The following is a 9,070-nucleotide window of genomic DNA, read 5'->3' as shown; positions in this document are numbered from 1 at the left end:
ATAGAGATATCGATATTACTGGAAACTAATTGTTTTTTCTATTATACTCTGATTTATCAAAAAAGTAAAACATTTAAATTGTGCTACAGAAATTCAGAAGTTGTCTTGCAATCTTTAAACAATAAATGAATGAGTTGCCCTTAAAAAAAAAAAAGAATTAAGCAGTTAGGCTTTGTGGGCCATATACAGTTTCTGTAACTTCTCCTACCCTTTTATCTTCAACAACGTTTCTAGACATGAGACATTATTAGCTCACAGTCCCACAGATCCAGGCTGAGAGCCTGATTTGATTTGTGGCCATTATTTGCCGATTCCTGCTCTGCGTCCTTACTGAGGAGGGGGACCATGTTTGAGTAATCACTTCTTTGAATCAACTATTGGTCTTCTGGGGCTTGTCCTTACTCTCCTACAGTCTCTAATCAACATGGCATCCAGAGAGATCTTGTTAAAACATAAGCGAGATCATGGCACTTAAGTCTCTTCAATGGCTCCTTCACAGGAAAAGCAAAGTTCTCAAAGTGCGTCCACAGCCCTAGAAATGTGGGCCTCTGTTTCCTGTCTGACTGTTTCCTTCTCCTCTCCACTTTGCTCCCTCTGTTTTCCACACACTGACATCCTTTCTGCTCCTTGGATACTCCAAGCCCACTCTTGCCTCATTGCCTTTCCATCTGACTGTTCCCTCTGCTTGTACTATTCACTTCCCAGATATGCACCTTGCTCCCTCTCACAACCTTAAATTCCCTCTTATATTTTATCTTCCCCAGAAAGCCCTCATCGATCACTTAGTTTCAGATCGCAGCCTCCTCCTACCAGCTAACAATCTCCATCTCCCTTCCCCGCTTGCTGTTTTTCTCCAACACTTACCTGATATACTATTCTATCCATTTATTTAATTTTTATTTACATATTTATACTTATGATTTTTTTTTTTTTTTTTTTTGCAGTACGCAGGCCTCTCATTGTTGTGGCTCTCCCATTGTGGAGCACAGGCTCCGGACGTACAGGCTCAGCGGCCATGGCTCACGGGGCTAACCGCTCTGCGGCATGTGGGATCTACCAGGACCAGGGCACGAACCCGTGTCCCCTGCATCGGCACGGGGACTTTCAACCACTGCGCCACCAGGGAAGCCCTATACTTATGATTTTATATTTGCTTATTTACTTTTGTCTCCCCTCTCAGCTCAAGAGAGACTATATTCATCTGTGTTAATCACTGCTGTGTTTCCTAAACATGCCTATACATCATACTGAAGAATGGTGCCTGAAATTTGCTAACGGATCAATCAATTTTCTTGGCTGGATGAAGAAATGTGTTCATAAATTAATGAACAGATCTTCGGGGCTTCTGACTTGAGGACTAATGGGAAGAGCTGGCAAAAGGTTGGGACAGGGTACTGCAAGAAGTAATATTTGGAGTACTCTGATAGCTATCCTAACAGATAAGATTGTGTTCATTTAAGTAGTTCTAATGAGAGAGCTGGGAACTAGGGACACACAGCATTAAGGTTTTTATAATGCATTCTGTAGAGTTCTTTTTAAGTCTGTACAAATATCATTGAAAATATATGCATACATATACACCTCTGTTACTTTAATTAGTGCCTTACGAGAGCCCCTCAAGGAAGGAGTAGTAGCAACTCTCAGTATCCTTCCTTTATGATGAGCTTAATTTATTCAAAGTTACATCATAATTTATTTGTAACTGTGAAACTAGACTTAGTTATTGAATAAACCCTCCCTAGAAACGTATGACATTAATAAAACCAACAAAACTTTGTTCAGTTTCCAATGATAGACACACTACAGACTCAGTTATGGGCCATCCAGTTTAATGAAGGGAAGAAGTGATTGAACAAATATAGAGCATAGAGAATATGAAGTTTTATCCTCCATTAATATTAGTAACGGATAGTGTGGGCTCCAATGCCTTCAAAATAGCTTGAGACCATCATCTCTGTGTCATGGGCAGGGGGATGTTCAGTCAGGGTGTCTTTCACTGTCACTGAGAAAAATTTCCATAATATATAATGATACCTACTGAAACTGATATGGGGCATTTGGGTAATAAGGAATCCATTAGCATATTTTTCCGGAAGCCTTGACTACAAAATGAAGACAGTAGATTTGGACACTTTCAGCCATGAAGAAGTTGTTTGGATATTCATCTTTATGCCTAATGAAATAAGCTCATTTCATCTCTGCAGCTTCCCATATTCCCATTTTCCCACCTCTGTTTTATGTTTGGAAAGACTTTTAGAAATTGAAAGTCAAGTTAAAAAGTGAGTGACAACTTAAATGATATATGGAATATTTTGCTGACTTACAAGAGCATGCAGAATTAAATATGACCCAGTTCAAATGTTTATTTTAACGTGTATGTTGAGGTGGCGTTTTCAAGGTGCCAGAAAATGAGAATTCACCTTCCAGTGTGTGTTACCAGTTCTGTTCATTGCACAGAATCATCTTCATAAAACATACTGTTTTCTATGTACCTGGTATATATCTCAATTAGTTTGAAGAATTTCTCAGATACCTCTTAATATGTAGTGCTCCAATTCCAGTCTTGCCATGTCCTGTACCAGTGACACAGCACACAGGAGTTTTATTTCTCTTTATTTCTCTGGGTTGTTCAGAACCCAATGAAAGAACAATGGAATGGGATCCAAGAGATCAGGGTTCTTGTCCCAGATTTACCATAAAATAATTGTGTCCTCTTGGGAAAATTATAGTCATTCTAGGTCCCTTTTGTTTACTTTGACAGAGCTGCACTAGATGACCCCAAATAACATAGCACTCTTTCAGTAGTCGCTTAGATGTTATTGGTATTCTGAAACAAATGAAGACAATGACACATGGAGCTGTGCAACATCTCTGTAACTCTGTTGTCTTAGAGTTGCCTCCATTTTACAGATGATAAGATGACTGTGCATAGAAGTAGATGTTTGGAACCAGTGGTTCCAAAGTAAGTGGAGGTAAACCGCAAATTTCCTTCCTTCCTGAAGCTCACTTAGCCAAAACATAGGCTTCTGAATATTAAGCTGTAAAGCATATTATCAGTACATTTTAAAAGAAGCTATTCTTCTAGGATTTCCAATTAATAGCAGGAGGTTTTGAAATTCTTAAACGATCATCTGATTTTGTGAGATTTACAGCTCTATTTTCCTGTCAAGCAAGTTGTATTAGTGCCAGAGAGTCATCTGAGCTTCTGGATGCTTCTCTGAATCTCTTGAAGTTTTCTTCTTGCTATCTGAAATTCATGCCAGATAAGCCTTTTTCTAGAGCGTATGTACAGACTTGTGTATTTTTATATAGGAAAGTGATGCAGTGAGTCAAGTCAGGGGTTAAGCCCTCATTCTCAGAGTGGTATTGAGCTCCTGGTGAAATATAATCATCATTTCGTCAGAATCGAAAAGCAGTTATCTCAGGTGTATAATCCCATTAACTATTTATACATTTACATATGATACATGTACTTATTGTACCTACGAGGTGTGTTCTCTTTGGGAAGTACAAAGCTCTTTGAGACATAGGTTGTTCATTTTTTTGTTTTCCCACAAATACTGTGACCCTTTGAGCAGGAAGGTCTATATTTTACTAACATCTAGAACCAGCAGTTAACACGGTGTCTAAGATGTAGTCAATAAATATGAAATAGATAAATGAACACATTTTTATGTAAGGGCCAGGACATGGACAAATAGAAATTTTTCATTTTCAGTCACAAAGGAACAACAGACATAAAAATGATACAACAAGTGCTACGGTCATTCAAAGAAGGCATAGAATAGATAGAAGGATCTCCTCTATGGCACAGGGAACTATACTCAATATTTTGTAATAACATCTGTATGGGGCACCTGCTCCACACCAGGCCCTATGACAGGTGCTTACATACTTTCCCTCTCCCCCATCCTATGGGGAAAGTACCTCTGCTATAGATTTAACATTTGCCTCCCCCAAAATTCATATGTTGAAATCCTAACCCCCAAAGTGATGGTATCAGGAGGTGTGGCATTTGGGAGGTGATAAGGTCATGAGGGTAGAGCCCTCATGAACAAAATTAGTGCCCTCATAAAAGAGACCCCGCAGAGGTCCCTCGACCTTTCTGCCATGGGAAGTTACAGAGAAAACACGCCAACTGTGACCCAGGAAGAGGAGACTCACCGGACTGTGAATCTGCTTGCACCCTGATCTTAGACTTCCAACCTCCAGAACTATGAGAAATAAATTTCTGTTTTTCATAAGCTACCCAGGCTCTGGTATTTTGTTATAGCAGTCCAGATGGATTACGATCACCTCTGTCCTTAGGTCTCAGACCCAGAAACTCAACTTTGTAGAGCTTACGAGGACCCTAAAGCCACTCAACCAGGCAGAGGCAGATTTGAAATTAAGTCTCCAATTCCACATGGAAGTCTATCAGACCCTGCCTCCAGACATGATGTCACAAACAAGAGCTAATGCAACAAAGAGTTTACATGCAGCAAAACAATTAGCAAACAAAGTAAGAATATAGTAGACCGACTGTTTTGGTCACCCAATAGCCATTCACCACTCTTCCAGTTGAACAGAAGCCATGCCCCGTGGGCACATTCAGCCCTGCTGTTTTCACTTCCCAGATTTGAGGGGTAGGAAATTATTATCCCTCCTGGCCATCAGCACCCTGACCTCTACCACCCACCGGGCCAGCTTCAAGAACAGCTGGATCCACGTGTTCAAATGAAACAGGTCTGCTCTCTGTGGTGTTGGCTTCTAGTTCAAGCAGCTCTCCCCACATGATAGCAAAGCTGGCTCCCAGCAGTTGCAAGCGTGAATCCTACCAGCCTAGCAGTCCCAACAGATACCTTTTAAGTATTTTTTCCCCAAAGCTCCAGGTAAAAGTCCTAGGCTGATTCCAATTTGACCTGCTCTGGACAAACATTTTCTTTAGAACCAAGAAGGCTGCCAGACAAAATACAGGATGCCCACCTCGTTAAAGCTGAACTTCAGATAAACAGTAATTTTTTTAGTAGAAGTATGTTGCATGCAGTGTTGAAGACACCCTAAAAAGTCGTGGTTTTCATCTGCGGTTCTGCTTTAACTGGGCACCCCGTGTGGGCTTTGCCGGCTGTGGTGGGCGCCGAGCTGGGTCGGCGGGGACGGTGGGGGACTGTGGCCCGAGCCGGGTTGCACACCCAGCCCACAGCGTGCAGGGAGAGAGGGGCAGCCTCGTCTCCGCTGCAGGAGCTGAGACGGGGAGAAGGGGAGCGCCCCCAAAGGAAACCAGCTGCCCCTCCCAGGAGAGAGGAGATGGCTGTTCAGCAGCCAGAAACAGCAGAGGAGCCCGAGCACAGAAGCGGCGGCCTCTGAGGACGCGGCGCACATATTTCTGGTGGGCGAGGGGCACGCGGGCCGGTCCGTGGGAAAGAGGGGAGCCCGCGCCGGCCCCTCCGCCTCCCGAGCCTGTGCGTTTCCCTAAAAGAGCAGCAGCTGTGCAAACTGACGGTTCACAGTTGTGATAAATCGCCTTAGGAAAGCACTTCGATTAAAGTCACATCTAACTAGAACGCAAGAAGTCACCCCTGAACAAATCAATTGCGAGAGGGGCAGCTCTGGGCGCGCACCCACCCCGCTGCTGTTTTGCTTTCCCCGCAGGACGAGGGCCGCTCACTGGGTCGCGGGGACAGCGCGCTGTCTCAGCTGGGGAAGAGGCGCTTCCTCAGGACACATGCAAAACCCAAAGTGTGAAAGGAGGCCTTTATTCCATTCCTTTGGGGGATTTCTTAATGACGTAAAGCTCAACTTGGTTTCAGATCTGCCTGTCGTTGCCGTGACAGAACCTTACTAGGGGGGTCCACCAGCAGCGGGGTGGCCAGGCGCCACAGGGCTGTGCTCTCCTTCCCAAGCCAGTTCATCTCCATCTGTAGCATTTTCAGAGAAACTCTCGGATAGGTTTTCTCCAACAGGTTCTTTTTCCTTCACTTTATGAAGTCATTCTCCTGCACAAAATGAACGGCCTGAAGACATCACTGAGCCTCTTTTTCTCCCAGGGTCAGGGGAGACCCAGACCACAGGGGCGCAGGGCCCCCAGACCACAGGGGCGCAGGACCTCACAATGGGCTTCAGGCCTTCCCCTCCCCTCCCGCCCCTCCCACCCCGCCCTACCCCTCCCCTCCTCCCCTGCAGAAATCACATCCGTTTCTCCAGACTCCCCACTTCAGCTTGACCTCCAGCAGATCTTTACCCTGCCAGTTAGTAATTCAGGACTAATTAGGTGATTGCTTTCATTTATGGTAGCAGTTGTGGGGGGGTGGATGAAATGTCTTTGCCCCTATTCTTGTTGGAAAAATAAATTACACCCACTGTCACTTGAGATCTTATTTTCTCCCCAATCAAGCAAATTAGCAGCGTGGTTCATTTTCCCAGCATTCACTCCTGAACAGACGGCAGTGCCCTGGAACGTGGCTTAGAGCTGTGTGGTCAGTGCAATTGTTTGGGGCTGTTTGTGCCGACAATGAGAGGAGACGCCTGTCTCCCAAAAGAAGAGTGGCCCTTGTCTTGCTTAGGCCAACGAGCTGCCCGGAGCGCTGGCCGCCTGGCTTCGGAGGAAGATGTACACTGCCATCTAGTGGACATGGGGGCTCACTGCAGTGTGCTCGTTCTCCCGCCTTTCCTTCTGGCCGGTAAGAACAAGCAGTAATGCTTCTTGTAAGTTCCTAAAAATAGGGGAGGTCTTATATCACCAGGAGTGAAATGTTTGCCTCAATGTCTGTAATGAAAGTGCAACCCCATGCTTGCACAACGTCTGTCTTGTCAGTAGCCCTCTTTCATCCCGATGTTTAGGTCCAAGACAGGATCGTCATTGTCTGAGCAATGGGTATCTTTCCGAAGCTGGGAAGTTCTCCCCTGTCCCAAGTAGTGTGGGAGGAGACAGCACCTTCACAGACGCCTTCCTCTCTGCAGCCTCGCCATCACTCCTCATCTCGCCCACAGCAAGCCCGATTCCAACGTGCACAAGGTAGAGGCGTTAGAAAGTTGGCTTGTTCAACCAGGGGCATTGCCACCTCCCAGAGGGAGCCAGAAACACACCCACATCCTAAGACTCTTTTCAGTCTTGGCGTTGAGGGGGTTCCCACTCTGTCCCCTGACTACACACAAGTCAGTGTCTTTTTCCTTTCCGCTCATTCTACCTACATGAAGAGCACGTTGATCTCCCCAGTTTTAACACAGGAACCATGATTTTCTTGGGTTTTGTGTACTGGGGGGTGGGGGGAAATTGAGAGAGAGAGCAAGTACATCCCAATATGGAAGGGCTTGGGGCCGTGGTTCTCAACCAGGGGCAATTTTGCACCCAGGAGACATTTGAAAGTGTCTTGGGACACTTTGGATGGTCACAGCTTAGGGGAGGCTAAAAGTCCTTCCATCACAGGACAGGCCCACAGCAAAGAAGCACCCAACCCCACCCAGCAGTCGTGCTGAGGCTGAGAAAGCCTGGTTTAGGCTCTCAGATATCGCCCTCCAGCAAGCCGGTGAGAACACTGATTGTCCTCAAATGGCCCACACTGCAGAGGCTGTGGATAGATAATGCATCCTCTCCCAAGTCAGTACTGACCGCCGGTTTTTCTTCTTTTAGACTCTTCCATTTTAAACATAATTTAGCTGTCTCTTTTTTTTCCCTCTGCTCTGCTGAGAAGAGAAAGGATTGGAAAGGGGGAGGGGAAGGTGACAGAAAAGGAGGATTTGAGGCCTGACCTGTTTCTCCTGGAGAAGCTGGGCACATTCCTCTCTCACACGTGCTTAGTGATGCAGCAGGGTACAATTAAAAGCACAACAATTTGCTTGTTATTCAAGTCAGGCATTAGTCCGGGTGATGGCATGCTTGGTAGAGAGATGGATTTCCTTGTTCGGAGCTAAGCACAGGACCAGCTGAATTCTCCATGGAGAAATCTTGATTTGTTCAGGTCTTTCATGTTTTCTACAGAGAAGGGATTATGTCTTCCTAAAGAGGGGCCTTGCTTAAAAAGCTACAAAAGTATAAGAAAAGGATTTAGGGCAGAGAGGCCTGTGGTTACCTAGCTGAGGGGTACAGGGAATTTCAGAGCCAAGGATTATTTAAAGCCATAAAGTTAAAAAAATAATTGGTTTAGGGACTCCCCTGGTGACGCAGTGGTTAAGAATCCACCTGCCAGTGCAGGAGACATGGGTTCGAACCCTGGTCCGGGAATCCCACATGCCGTGGAGCAACTAAGTCCGTACGCCACAACTACGGAGGCTGCACTCTAGAGCCCGCGAGCTACAACTACTGAGCCAAAGTGCCACAACTACTGAAGCCCACGCGCCTAAAGCCCGTGCTCTGCAACAAGAGAAGCCACCCAATGAGAAGCCCGCGAACCGCAACGAAGAGTAGCTCCCGCTCACCGCAACTAGAGAAAGCCCGCGCACAGCAAGAAAGACCTAAGGCAGGCAAAAATAAATAAATTTTTTAAAATTTATTTTTAAAAATAGTTTAGCACTACTGCATCAGTGCTGGTGAGTACACTGTAAAGGCAATTAAGCATGAGCTAATATTCATTTTACTTTGGCTAATTACTGCATGGATCCAGGAGAGGGAGGGGAAAGAAAACATGCCCCCTCCCTGGCAATCAGGGAGGACGTTGGTTTTGGTTTCTTTGCCTTATAGGCACACTTATTAGCTGGGGTGCCCAGAATCCAGCCATCACAAGGGCCTTATTAGTTAAAACACAGGAAAATTGTTCTCTCAAGGCAGAACAGTGAATGCTCTGCTGTCCCAGTGACCAAGCAGAAGCCACTATTAGTTTTAACTCCATCGATTATTGTTACCCAGAGAGGACATGACATACACAGTCCTGACTTCACCCATGTGCCTGCTGAGCCTGGGTCAGGGGCTCTCAACCCAGAGCAACTCTGCCCCCCTCCCCCCAGCTCCCCGCCCCCCGGACAATTGACAAGTTCAGGAGCCATTTCTGCTGTCACAGCTGGGGAAGGACTGCTGGCATCCGCTGGGCAGAGGCCAGGGACACTGTAGGAGTATCCCACAATGCCCAGGACAGCCCACAGCAAAGAATTATCGGAC

The sequence above is a fragment of the Orcinus orca genome, chromosome 3, assembly GCF_937001465.1.
Source record: "Orcinus orca chromosome 3, mOrcOrc1.1, whole genome shotgun sequence".
NCBI classification, from domain to species: Eukaryota; Metazoa; Chordata; class Mammalia; order Artiodactyla; family Delphinidae; genus Orcinus; species Orcinus orca.
The sequence above is the reverse complement of the archived record's forward strand: the minus strand, read 5'-3'. Positions refer to the sequence as shown.